Source organism: Theropithecus gelada, chromosome 8 (assembly GCF_003255815.1).
Source record: "Theropithecus gelada isolate Dixy chromosome 8, Tgel_1.0, whole genome shotgun sequence".
In the NCBI taxonomy this organism is placed as follows: domain Eukaryota; kingdom Metazoa; phylum Chordata; class Mammalia; order Primates; family Cercopithecidae; genus Theropithecus; species Theropithecus gelada.
Genome location: NC_037676.1, coordinates 24519932 through 24532467, shown reverse-complemented (window position 1 = coordinate 24532467; position 12536 = coordinate 24519932).

Below are 12536 nucleotides of genomic sequence, written 5' to 3'. Positions count from 1 at the left end.
TTGAGCTGCTTTTCTAAAGTGTAAATTGGATCATATCCCTTTCCCTCTCAAAACCGTCAATGGCTTCCCGTTGCACTTAGAATAAAATCTAAAATCCATATCATTCCAAAGTATGGGCAATCTGTTACTGTGCCACCTCTCCAGACTCATCCTATGCTGTTTTCTCTTTCACTGCTAGAGAAAGAGCTAGACTCCAGTTAGACAGGCTCTCCATGTCTCAAACACTACAAGCTTTTTCTACCTCAGGCCCTTTGCATAAGTGGCTTCTTTTGCCCTAAAAATAATTTTCTCCACTCTTTGTCTGATTAACTCCAACTTATGCTCCACTTACCAGCAAAAACACCACTTCTTCACAGAGGCCTTCTCTAAACCTCATAACCTAAATTATACCCCTGTAATCAGTTAGGTTATTAGGCTGCAAGCACAGAACCAACTGGTTAACCCAGGAAGAAAGGAAATTAATCGGAACAATCTGAGGTCATGCAGAGATTCAAAGGGAAAGCTGAAAAATAGGCTCAAGAGGACAGGAGCTGAGATCCAGAGATCCAGATGACAAGAATTGACTGTCTGTAGCACTTTGATGGCAGTGAATCAGATCCAACCATTTTTGTGTCTTTGTATCACTCCAGTTAAGGTTATGGCCCAAGGAGAGAATCTAATTGGTCTTAATCATACCACATGCCCACGTCTGATGAGAGTGGGGTGAGGTAGAGAGTAACTTAAATGACAGCCCCACCAAAACTACAGACAATGAAGGAGAGTCATTTCCCTAAGGCAATATGGGCAGTTTTAGCAGAAGGCGGAATGAGTGCTGGATGCAAAATTAGTGAGTGGTCCCATTGCATGCTGTCATTGCACTACTTATGATTCCCTTACAGCACGGGTCACCATTTATAATTATGCAGGATAGCCAGCACCGGGTAAATGCTCATTTCTCCTTTTCCTCTACATTTTCCAGCCTTTTATGCAACAAAGCAGCAGCACTGTGACCAATTTTAGCCATGGAATATAGGGAAACTTATGTATGCCCCTTCTAGATCTAGTCTCTAAACCCCCACAAGATCTTTGACTGGCTCCTCTGTCCACATAGCTGGAAACTAAGGAGCTCAGAATAATAGAAAGATTCCATACCATGGATGGACCCTTGAGTCACCATTTGGAAAGAGCTGCCTAGGGTGTGAGCAAGAAATACAATTTTATTGTAGTGAACTCTAGAAATTTTGGGGGTTATGTGTTTACAGCTGCTAACAAGCATTTCCCTGACTATTACAGACATTTATTTGAGTATTTGTTGCTTAATGTCTTTATCCTTCAAAAGATGATAAACTTCATGAAGTCATATTCCTAGCACCTGAGGTAGTGGTATTCAATAAATATTTGTTCAATAAATAAATTACTTTTTCTTATCCAAACTTTCTCTGCTTTTATTTTTAATCGAGAAATAAAATGAGGCTTAGAGAGTTAGAGAGATTTTATCCACATTGTCTCTGCCTAGATGATGGGCTTACCACTGGGCAGGGAGTTCATAGGAAGGCAATCTTAGGCCATTTCTTGAAGTTCGTGTCACAGGATCCACTAGAACTTATTTCAGCACATCACGGAGACAGTAGGCATGTGATTGAAATCTAACAGCAGGTTACCTGTGACACTGCAATTGCTTCAGTCATTTCTTTGTCTTTAAAATGCCATATAATTGCTAATGTAATTAGTAATGTATACAGAGGGGGCTTGTGCAATTACTGAGTCCTAAGATCAAGTAATTAATGTTCTGTCAACAAAACAGCAACTGTTTCATTAACAACTGCTTGGATCTGGAAACAAGATAATCAGATGCAGACAGACCAACCTCAACATGATCAACTAAAATGTCAACCTCACAACGGTAAACACAATGCGACTTTCAGACTCTGTCTTCCGAGTTCAAACAAATACATAGTTGGATGGACAGACGGAGGGTGGGTGGTTGGGTAGGTGGGTAGGTAGATAGATATGACAGATATGATAGAGATAGATAGAAATACATATAGATAAGTTAGAGATTGATAAATGATGGATTTAGATTAGATATAAATTAGATGATAGAGATAGATTAGATTCATAGATGATAGAGATAGGTAGATAGAGACATAGAAAATAGATGACTGATTGACAGAGATGACACAGGCAAAACTAAATTGCTTGGTTCCTTCTCTAACCTCACAGACAATGAGAGCCTCATGCTTAAACAACACAGGAAACTAAATTCTGAAAGTCAGGAAGTACACATGGATTCTAACTAACAGGATGCCTCTGTTTTCCTAAGATGACCTTATAAAAAGCATTTAATCTGACTGGGATGCAATCTTCTCATCTGGAAAACAAAGTGACAATCTGAACTTGTGCACTGCAGTGTGAAAAGTGAGGGTAAGATAGAAATAGCTAAGGTCAGGCCTCCTTGAGTGTCTTTGCTTTGGTTGTGATAATGCTGTATAATAAGCACCCTCCTCCTCCCCTCCCCAAATGCCCACCCACTAAAAGTCTCTGTGTTTCCAATAGCAAACCTATATCCTTGCCCTTGGGTCTGTAGATCAGCCCTTCAGCAGCACTACTCCAGGCTAGGTCCAGGGTCGCGTTGTATCTTTCTATTTTAGGCCCTAGGAAGCTGGAGCCTGTTCTCATGGTGAAGGGAAGGAGCACAGGTCTGGTCAGGTATGGTACTTTAACATCTGCTCCCATTTCGTTGGCCACGCATGTTACGTTGCCACGCTCCTGGATGGTGTGGGGAAGAGCACTCCTTCCCTGGTGCCAGGAAGCAGAGGAGGGTGAATGTTTCAACAATAATGCCCCAGTGGGCCAGGCACAGTGGCTCACACCTGCAGTCCCAGCACTTTTGGAAACCAAGGTGGGTGGATCACCTGAGGTCAGGAGTTGCAGATCAGCATGGCCAACATGGTGAAACCCCATCTCTATAAAAAATGCTAAAATCCAGAAGAGCTTTTAAACACAGATCCTAAAACCCACATAATTCAAGAAATGCCTTTGGAAGCACCCCAACTGAAAGAAAGATGAAGAGGTAGTTTGGTCTTCAAAGTGCACATTGTTTGGGCTGCCCAAAATCTGAAAACTATTCTTACCAGAAGGCAGAGAGGTTTGCAGTAGTTCCCTTCCCTTTCACTCACCCTTATACCTGTATGGAAGCCAAATTTGGTCCCATTTCACATCTTAGGGGAGGTTAGAGATTGTATGTGGTACCAAGGTCTGGGGTGAGGTGCACCACGGAGATGCCGGTGGCTGCAGGCATTATGTCTGGAGATATGATTCTCATGAGACTGTTCCCATGGCACATCTTTGTGTTTTACTTCCCTTGTCTCCCCAAAGTCTGTGCTCCAGTTTTCCAATCAATTCTGGTAAACTCTCTGCCTTTAAAAAAAAAGAAATACAAAAATTAGCTGGGCGTGGTGGTGGGCACCTGTAGTCCCCACTACTCAAGAGGCTGAGGCAGGAGAATTACTTGAACCTGGGAAGTGGAGGTTGCAGTGAGCCAAGATCGCACCACTGCACTCCAGCCAGGACAACAGTGAGACTCTATCTCAAAAAATAAATGATAATGCCCCAATAAGTAAGAAATCACTTTCAACTATTCAGTTTGTATCATACGTCATGAGCTCCCTGTTTTCAGAGAAAAGTGTCCAAAAGGGACAGAATCCTTTATTATGACTATGATTCCTTCTTTAAATTCTGCCATGGTTGCCTGGAAAAGATGGTGTGATATTTGGGACAACAGACAGAGCACTAAACTGGGAGTCAGGAGACCTCTGTCCTACTTTAGTTTTACCCTTTGACCTTAAGCAAGTCACTTCACCATTCTGGGCGGCAGTTTCTTCGCTATTAAAGTAGGAGGGCTTGACCAAGTGATGATCGAAGTGCACTGTAAACCGTAAAATTCTAATCTACGGTAGATTACCTATTAGAGTCAATCTTTAACAGTGTCTGTGGGCATGGCATGATAGTCAACTAATACTTGTCTATTAGAGAGAGAACTCATCAGCGCAAAGGCAGCAGATGTCAAAGGAATCCTGCTCTACCGGAGAAATGTCTATTGGTACATTTCTAGGTATCCCACCCACATCCAGCATCAGTGGGAGAATCACTGAGTCTCCTTCACTGTCATATAAATACAGCCCTGCCTCACAAGGTAGAGCTGCCTGTGCAGGAAGCAGCTCCACAGCAAATCAGCTTGGAGCACCTGCCTTGAGGCCTCTAATTCTGGGCTCATATTTGAAACTTTTTTTTTTCTCCTTCCATGGGTGTCATCATGAAACAGGAAAGTTCCCCTGTCCCCCTCACAGGGTTCACCGATGTGGTGGGGATGTGGCTCGCTTCTTCAGTGCCCCGCTGCTCAAAACCCCTAGGGAGAGCAGGGGCATCACACTACCCTTATAAAAGGCAAGCTGTCTCCTCACCCACACATCCTAGCACACTTTCACCCAACACAGGATGGTGCTTCAAGGTTTCTGTGTATTTGGTGATAAAGTCATTCTGGTCATTCCTAACTTTCAAGTGCAGAGGCAGCTACAACTTACTGACATTGATAACTTGATAACTTGCCCACTGTAAGTCCTTTTATGTGCTTTTCCTTACCAAAGACTTGGGATGAAAAACTATTAGGGCAGGATCAACGGCTATTGAATGTGTTTCCCCTGAGGCTCTGCGTACACAATTGCATCCTCAGACCTATTCAGCACTGGGCAGGACACAAAACATAAAGGGCCAATTTCATTGGCTAATATCCAGTGAACAAGCATCTCCACAGTTCTAGGCACTATCCATCCTGACGTGCAACATGCAATCCAGCAAGGGATCAGATCAAAAACGTTGTAATAACATACTTATATACAGCTTGTATTGCAGTATCCAGAGGCACACCATGTGGGAGTGCAGAGGGAGAAACAATCATACATCCTTGGCTGATCCTCGCTAGACAATAAGCTTCACACGAGCAGACACGCATATTCATGTTGCTCACCATCTATCCCCTAATCCTGGGACACAGGACGAATTCTATAAAGAGGTATTAAATAAAGGCATGGATGAATATATTTTACAAATGAGGAAATAAAGGCCCAAGAAGGAAAGTGACTTGACTTGACCAACATCCCAGGGCTAGCTAGAGAAATCTGAACTGGGATCTCCAAACACCTCATCCAATGCATATCACAGTAGATCAACCACCAAACCTTCAGTAAAATTTTCCAAGAACCCTGGGCTCACTGCTTCATAACTAGGCTGGATAAACTTATAACAACATGCATCCTGGCATTGGACATGGCTGACTGTATAATTAGCTTATTTCCTACCCATATGGAGCAGCTCAGCTCCTGTGCCTCAGTGGGGAATTCCTCGTATGTTGCTAGGGTCGCCTTCTGGGATTACATCTTCAGAGGTGTGCAGGAGGAGTCGGCTGTGCTGATAAATGAATCAGAGAGACATGAGGAGAGCTGGCAGAGTCCCCCAGGCGAGATAGATGGGGGCTGGATTGTGCTCAGGGCTGCTCTCTTCCTTCAGCCTCTTCTCCCTCTGACCTGAAGTGGACCCAGTGGGAAAATAGTGCCTGCTTCTCCAGGACTTATTGCTTAGTCATAAATCTCCATCTCGGGGCTGTGTATGGGAAGCGGGTGGGGCACTGGAGAGGGGAGACCAGGTGAGGGAGGGAGGGAGACTGAGCAGAAGGAATATGGGAGGAGAAAAGAAAAAGAGACAAAGATATCTGATAAAAGTTGAAGGGCCAGCAAAACCTCTTTAACTCAGGTTTCATAAGTCGAGAAATATTTTATCACCCTTGCGAGTCAAACCTCTGAAAATCAATAGGGCTTGAGAGTTGCCTATATTGATCTGAATGCCCGAGATGTATTAAAATATTCATGGCTGGATGTGTGTGTTCAGAGAAGATGCTGGGGGTGGGGCCTGGCACAGAAAGGGGGAGATGGGTAGGTAGATTTCTAAGTAAAAGCCAGTCTCATTTTCATTAAAAATAGATTAATTCTATTAGTTGGACTAAAACCCTACACTTAAAAGGAAATGAGCTTGTTTGTCAGACAAATAAGCCACTGGCAAACCCAGGAAAAAAAACATTTATTTATTGCTATTTAATAGCAGAAGAGCCAGGGAGAGTTGATAAAATTAGCACGGTATCCCCAAGGGGGGGAGCAAGGGCTGCTTTGTTTGCAAAGCCAATTTGGACACTGCAGCTTTGATCTTCACTTTGAGCATTTGAGCAGGCATGTTAGTATCACTCATTTCACAGGAGAATTGGGATTCAAGTTTCCCCAACAATCTAAAAAGCAGTACATTAGAAGGGGATTGTCTGCCTGTAGTCTCAGAGTCTCAATACCCTTGATACTAATTTGATGTGATGCATTTCACCAGATGTGTCTACCTGAACGATATCTGATGCCCAGGAGACTGTGGTCCTGCCTGAGAGTATTAGACTTGGATTTTTTTCCCCTTTTGAAAATGATTGGATGAAGGCATCCATAATTTAAAATCTGCATATAGATATGACATATGTTACAAATATTTGAGAAAATTCATGCAAGGAATTGAACAACAACAACATATGGAAAATCAGTTCCAAATAACAAGGCAGAATTAAAAATAATCTGTTACCTGTAACCACCTTCCTCTTACATTCCAGAGCAACTGACAGAGATGGTGAGAAACCTGTCTCTTGAAAAAAACTCAAGCCCAACAAGGCATCCCTCTGTGGAGCAAGCCTGTGGGAGTCTGAAGGGAATGTCAGGTTGGTTTACATTCCAACAGGGCTCATCACTTCCACATTATTCAGGTGTAAGAATGATCCTAAAGAAAAGGTAGCAGGCGTGGAATTGGATGGATGGGCGTATCAGTAAACCACACTGGAACTTCAGGGAACCTAAGCCATTCTGAGCAGCTCCTGCGCACTTTATGGGTGGACAGCGAGTGCCAATGGCTCTCTGGGTTCAATGAAATTCAATTAAACTGAAACATTTTAAAAACATCTACAGTGTAGTCAGCCCTGGCTTGCACAGGCAGCTATTTCCAGAGGTGGTGGGGCTGGCTCAACCCTCTGATCCCTTCCCACTGTTTCTCCCCATTTTCCCCTCTCTCACTTTCACAACGTCCATAGCTGCAGAAGACAAGAGAGAGATGCAGAGCGCCCTCTTCTCAGAGCTTCTGGGAGGGCCTTTCTGATGGGAGAAATCAAAAGTCGGCCAGAGAATCGAGGATGGCTGTAATTCCGCTGTTTCTTTCAGTGAATGCCGCCATCCATCATTGTTGCATCACCTTCATATGGTATTTAAAGAGTGCTTTATAATCCCCTCCTCGTTACTCCTTCCAGAGCAGGTTAGCATTTTTATTGTTATTCCCATTTAATAGATGCAGGAAGAATAGCACAGAGACCCTTTCCCAGGGTCTCACAGGAAGAGCAGGGATTAAGTTCAGATCCCTAAATCCCTACTCGGTTGCTAAACTAATGCATGCTTCCCTCTCCACATCCCTGCCCCCGCTTCTACATGCAGAAGAACCAGGAGGGCTCTGTGAAGCCCTATGACTGGAATACTTCCTCTTTTCCAAGCGAGAGCCACTGTGGTTATTAGAAGCAGACAAGGTGTTCCAGAAACATTCTCAGAGATAAATTTCCAAGGTATCAATGATCTGTCCTCAGGGGCTGGCGATGCCACCTGGAGATCATAGCTTCTCTTCTTGCCCTCCTCTTGCATTCTCCTCTGGCTGAGTTTAAGGACCAGGGTACCTTTGCCAGAAAGGATGGGGGTAGGGTCGAAAATGCTCTAAGTTCAACAAGTGGGTTTTGCATCTTTTCCATCACCTAACAAAAGCTTTGGAGATGGAGGAGTTTGAACAAAACCATGGTTTTGTCTAAACCTTTGCAACAGACTTCTAACTGTGGCTCTATCTTCCTTGCCTACAGGCTGCACTTTTTCCAATCTGTCCTCCTTGTTCCTGTTTCAGTGGTTATAGGTCCCGTGACCCAATGGACATAGCCCTGCTCAATTTCAAATCTTTCACTGATCTCTTCTACTGCTAGTGGGGGATTCTAAATTTAGGAAACATACATAATGGGTACCAGAGGGTCTACAACCCTTCCTGAAGTTGAATGTAAAATGTAAAAATATACATGTGTGCATCGCTATATGTTTTTTCCAGAGAAAAAGTCCACAAATTCCACTCTACTGTACGTTCCAGATTAAGAATTACTTGTGTACTGCACAAAGCTTAAGCTTCTTATTGTGGCATTTGGGGCCCTCGTAACCCAGCCTCTCCTTGTTTAAGCTCATATCTCAGTCTCATGCTCCTTCTCTTCACTTCCTGGAGCAAACCATGAGCCTCCAGGCCAGTGCACGAGCTTCTCCCTCCTCCTGCAATGCCCTCCTATCCTTCTGTTCCTCCTCCGGGAGGTGGTTCAAAGTCACCTCCTGTGTCTCCCTCGAAGCCCCAGAGCATTCCTTGCTTCCCTCCTTGGCAGCTCTGGTCATGCCATGTTGTACTTGTTTATTTGACTATCACCATGCTCAACCATGAGCTCCTTGAAGGTGGGGACTGTGTTTATTATTTTGTTTCTGAATCCCTGGTGCTTCATGTATGTCCCTAAATAGATGTTCAGCACATATTTTAAAATCGATAATAACATAAGTGGTGTCCAAAAAATTCAATCGTGTACTATGTAGTCTCTCATTAGCCCAAGGTTAATGAAATGACAGGTAGAGTCTGCCCATGTCACCTGGAGGCATTCCAGGAGGGGTCTGGCTATGCAGTCCACATCTTTTCTGGTCTGAGCTGTGGTTTTGTGCCACCTGATGGTTCATCACTCTGGGCTTAAATGTAGATTGAGAAATTCTGCATCTGTAGACCCTGATATTTCTAGAATAGAGGAAATGATTCCAAGAATCTCCCAGTGAGTTGGTGTCTGTTTCACTGCCCCATATGTATAGCTGGGGCTGGGAGAACACTGAGTTCTAGGCATCCACCTTCCACCATCAATGTGGGGTTGCTTACTCTATCACCTTCCCCAAGAAGATAATACTTCAGCCTTACTTGACACTATGAGCTTGGTAAAGGACATGAGTGAATCACTCACCCTGTGAAAGCTAAATTTGTGTATGCTATAGAGGTATTTGCAGAAAGCATAAAAGATTTGAGGAAGCAGTTTAACTTAAAGTCTCATTTTTTCTCATTTTCCTGAGCCACATCCTCTTAATGAGAACATACAGAGGCAGGGGGACAATCACATTAATCCCTGACTCTGAGCATTCACACACCCCTCCGTGATATCACTGGGACCTCCGCCTTGTGGCATACACATTCTCAGAGACACCTGCCCAGAAACCACGCTGATGTCTCATACATCAAGTCTCTTTCCTAAAACCTGATGCTCTGGTTTGAGGATCCCTAAAGCAAGGATGATCTAGGTGTGGGGAAATTATTTACCTACTCTATGTACTGCCCCAAGAATGTTATATGTATTCATTCACTTAATCCACACAAAAACCCCCGTGAGTTAAATATTGTAATTCCTATTCAGTCGATGACAAAACAGAGGCTCAGAAACATTAAATAACGTGTCCTGTGTCAAGCGTCAGTGCTCAGGATGTGCATGTAGACTGGTCTGATTCCAAAGCTCATGTTCTTTCTAGTGTATAGACAGCACAGGACGGAGCTGGACAGCCTGGGCTCTGGAGTTAGGTTGTGTGGGTAGAATACAGACTCCACCACCCACTAGTTATGTGACCTTGGGCATATTTCCTAACTGCTTGGTGACTCCATTTCCTGAGTAAAATGGGGGAAATATTAGTATCCACCTCAGAGTGTTATAGGAAGAAATAAGTGAGACACTTGGAACACCCTATCAAGGCTTAGGATTGTATTGGTACAATATTTTCTAAACCAAAATTTGGACAAATAGTCTGACAAGTAAAAGTACATTTAGGGTTTGGGATAGGTGATAGCCCAGAATATTGGCCTCCATCATGACTCTAAAAATTACGACCACACCTCTAGTTTACACACCAGTGATTGGCACTTTCCTTCCACTTGTGGCACATTTCATATATTCACTTTTTAAGCCACAGAAAAGCATCAGGATAATAACTTGAAGATTTCTTCCCCCCTACAATAACCTCCAAATCCCTTTCCTCATCAGTATGCTGGTAGGCACATCTATTTAATATGGATTCTTTCTCATTTCTCCTCCCAGTGCTTCTCCTCCACGCTCGGACTGATTATTCTGTGTTTTCATTAAGAACATTTTCCATTTGCCAGTCCAAAAAAACAACTCCTCAATGTGATGGCATCATTTCCTGCAGAGAGAAGCCCTCCCACTTGCAGCCAATCGCAAGGCCAGATTCAAACAAGAATTAACTTCCAACCTTTTTTCCTCAAACACAAATGGAAAGGTCAAAAGCTAACCCTAGAGACAGCCGCCTGCCCACTTCTGCATGTAAATTCCACAGATCTTTATAGTGTCTAGCTGGAGAATTTCCCCTCTGTTTCTGTTTTATTCCTCTCATGCTCTAGTTCAATAAAAATAATTCTAGCAGCTTAATAAATGTCTCTTGGATGTCTTGCAAGGATGCCATTGGAGGCTGGATCTGGGAAAGCATGGTGTGATGACTGGTTTTATTAGGATGTATTATTTTGGTATAGAGAGCTCTAAAATTTATCTAATAGACTTTTATTAAGTATCAACAATGAGCCATGGATTAGAATAGGGTGTGAGTAAGGCTAGATCTACGCCTTTGAGAAGCTCAAATGGAGACATTTGGGGGTAAGGAGATATTTTCAATGACCTTGAAGAGCACTGCATGAGACATAGAGACTGAAAGTTATAGGAAACAATAGAGAGCCACTCACCATGCCAGGAAGAGAAGAATGGTTTCACAAAAGAGGCAATCTTTTTTGACAAGCAACACAAGCAGAAGTTTGCTGTAGTAGATGTAAGGCACACTGGTGGGGGCGGGGTGGGGAACAGAGCAAATGCAGGAACAGTGAAAGTGTAATTACACTAAGAATATAGAACAAACTGTATTTATGTAAACAAGATGGTTGAGTTTTCTTTGGAAACAGTATGGAGTTCCAACACTGAGACATAATCGTAAAACAGAAGAAGATCATTTCTTTAAATGAGAGCAATGGAATAGATTAGTGTTGCTCCAGGGTAAGTTATAGACAGACTTTTAATGGGAAAATTTTTTTGGCAGATCCATAATGTTGACTTAACACATTTTTATGTTTTGTGCAAATATAAAACGGGGTATAACTTCTTATAAGTATCGAACAGCTATAAAGTCATATCCACTAAGTGAATAGAAACAAAACTCAAAAGGGAGTAAAATGCATTAATTTAAAATAACAAATAACGTTGTTTGGCAGAAACTAAGTTGCTATTCCCAACATGAATAGAGCATTGAAGGCTACACCCTGATTACTTTGGGATTTGGTATGGCTACACATCTGTGTGTTATGCGATCACTAACTTCTCCATGACTCTTCTCTTTTAAAATTACTAAAACCTTCATTCGTGTAGCACACCTGAGAGTATTTAATCTTAATTTTACAAAATGTGTAATTTATCTATTAAACCTGATTCTTTCAGTCATCTGTTATAGGACATCAATTTCATGATATCAAAATGTTCATTAATTTAAAAACTTTAGAAACAAACAGCATAGCCTATGAAAGTGTCTATTAATGGAAAATTATCAATGGAAAGTAAGTCTAGTGTTTATTACTGGCAAATAATTTAGTGTGAATACAAAGAGGACCAGGTTGGAAGTCATCACAGTGACATCAGGACCTGTCAACCTTCTTACAGTCAGACAAGCCAAAGTACAAGTTCCCTTTGGGTGATCCCTTTGACCAACATAAACACAGTCCCAGAATCACATGGCTCCAGGTCCTCATTCAGAGGTCCTCAGTATTATAATAGAATATATCATCAACAAAATGAGAATACAGAATTTAAAATTTCAACAAAGAACTTGTAGACTCTTAAGATTATGTTTGTAGACCCTGAGAGTTGACTGAACCCAGTTTAAGAAGAGCTGAACCAAATAATCTTAAAAATCCTTTCCAACTCTGAAGTTCTCCCATTATTTTAAAAGTTGGAAAAGAAAAAAACAAACCCAGACAACTGAGTCCTTATGAAAACCATCAGTTATTCAAATTTGTCTCCTCTGCTCCCCTCCTCTCTGTCATGCCCATATCTTTCTCATTCCCCCAAAAGCTCAAAATTCTGCTCTCATAAAAATCTGCTCTTGAGAAAAAATAAGATCTTGGCCCCCCATTTCTGAGTGCAGATTTAATCATCACCACTTCTTCCAAAGGTAATGCACATTAAGCTTGAGCTCTGGATTCAAGTGTTTCTTTTTCCCTTTTATTTTTAAGCCCCCATGCAGGTATTCTGTATATAAATAAATAAATTCAAGGGAAAAATGTTTTGTGGGGGAAAAAAGGGAGGCTCAGGCACATAACAGGGAGGTGGCAAGCCCTGGGGACATTTC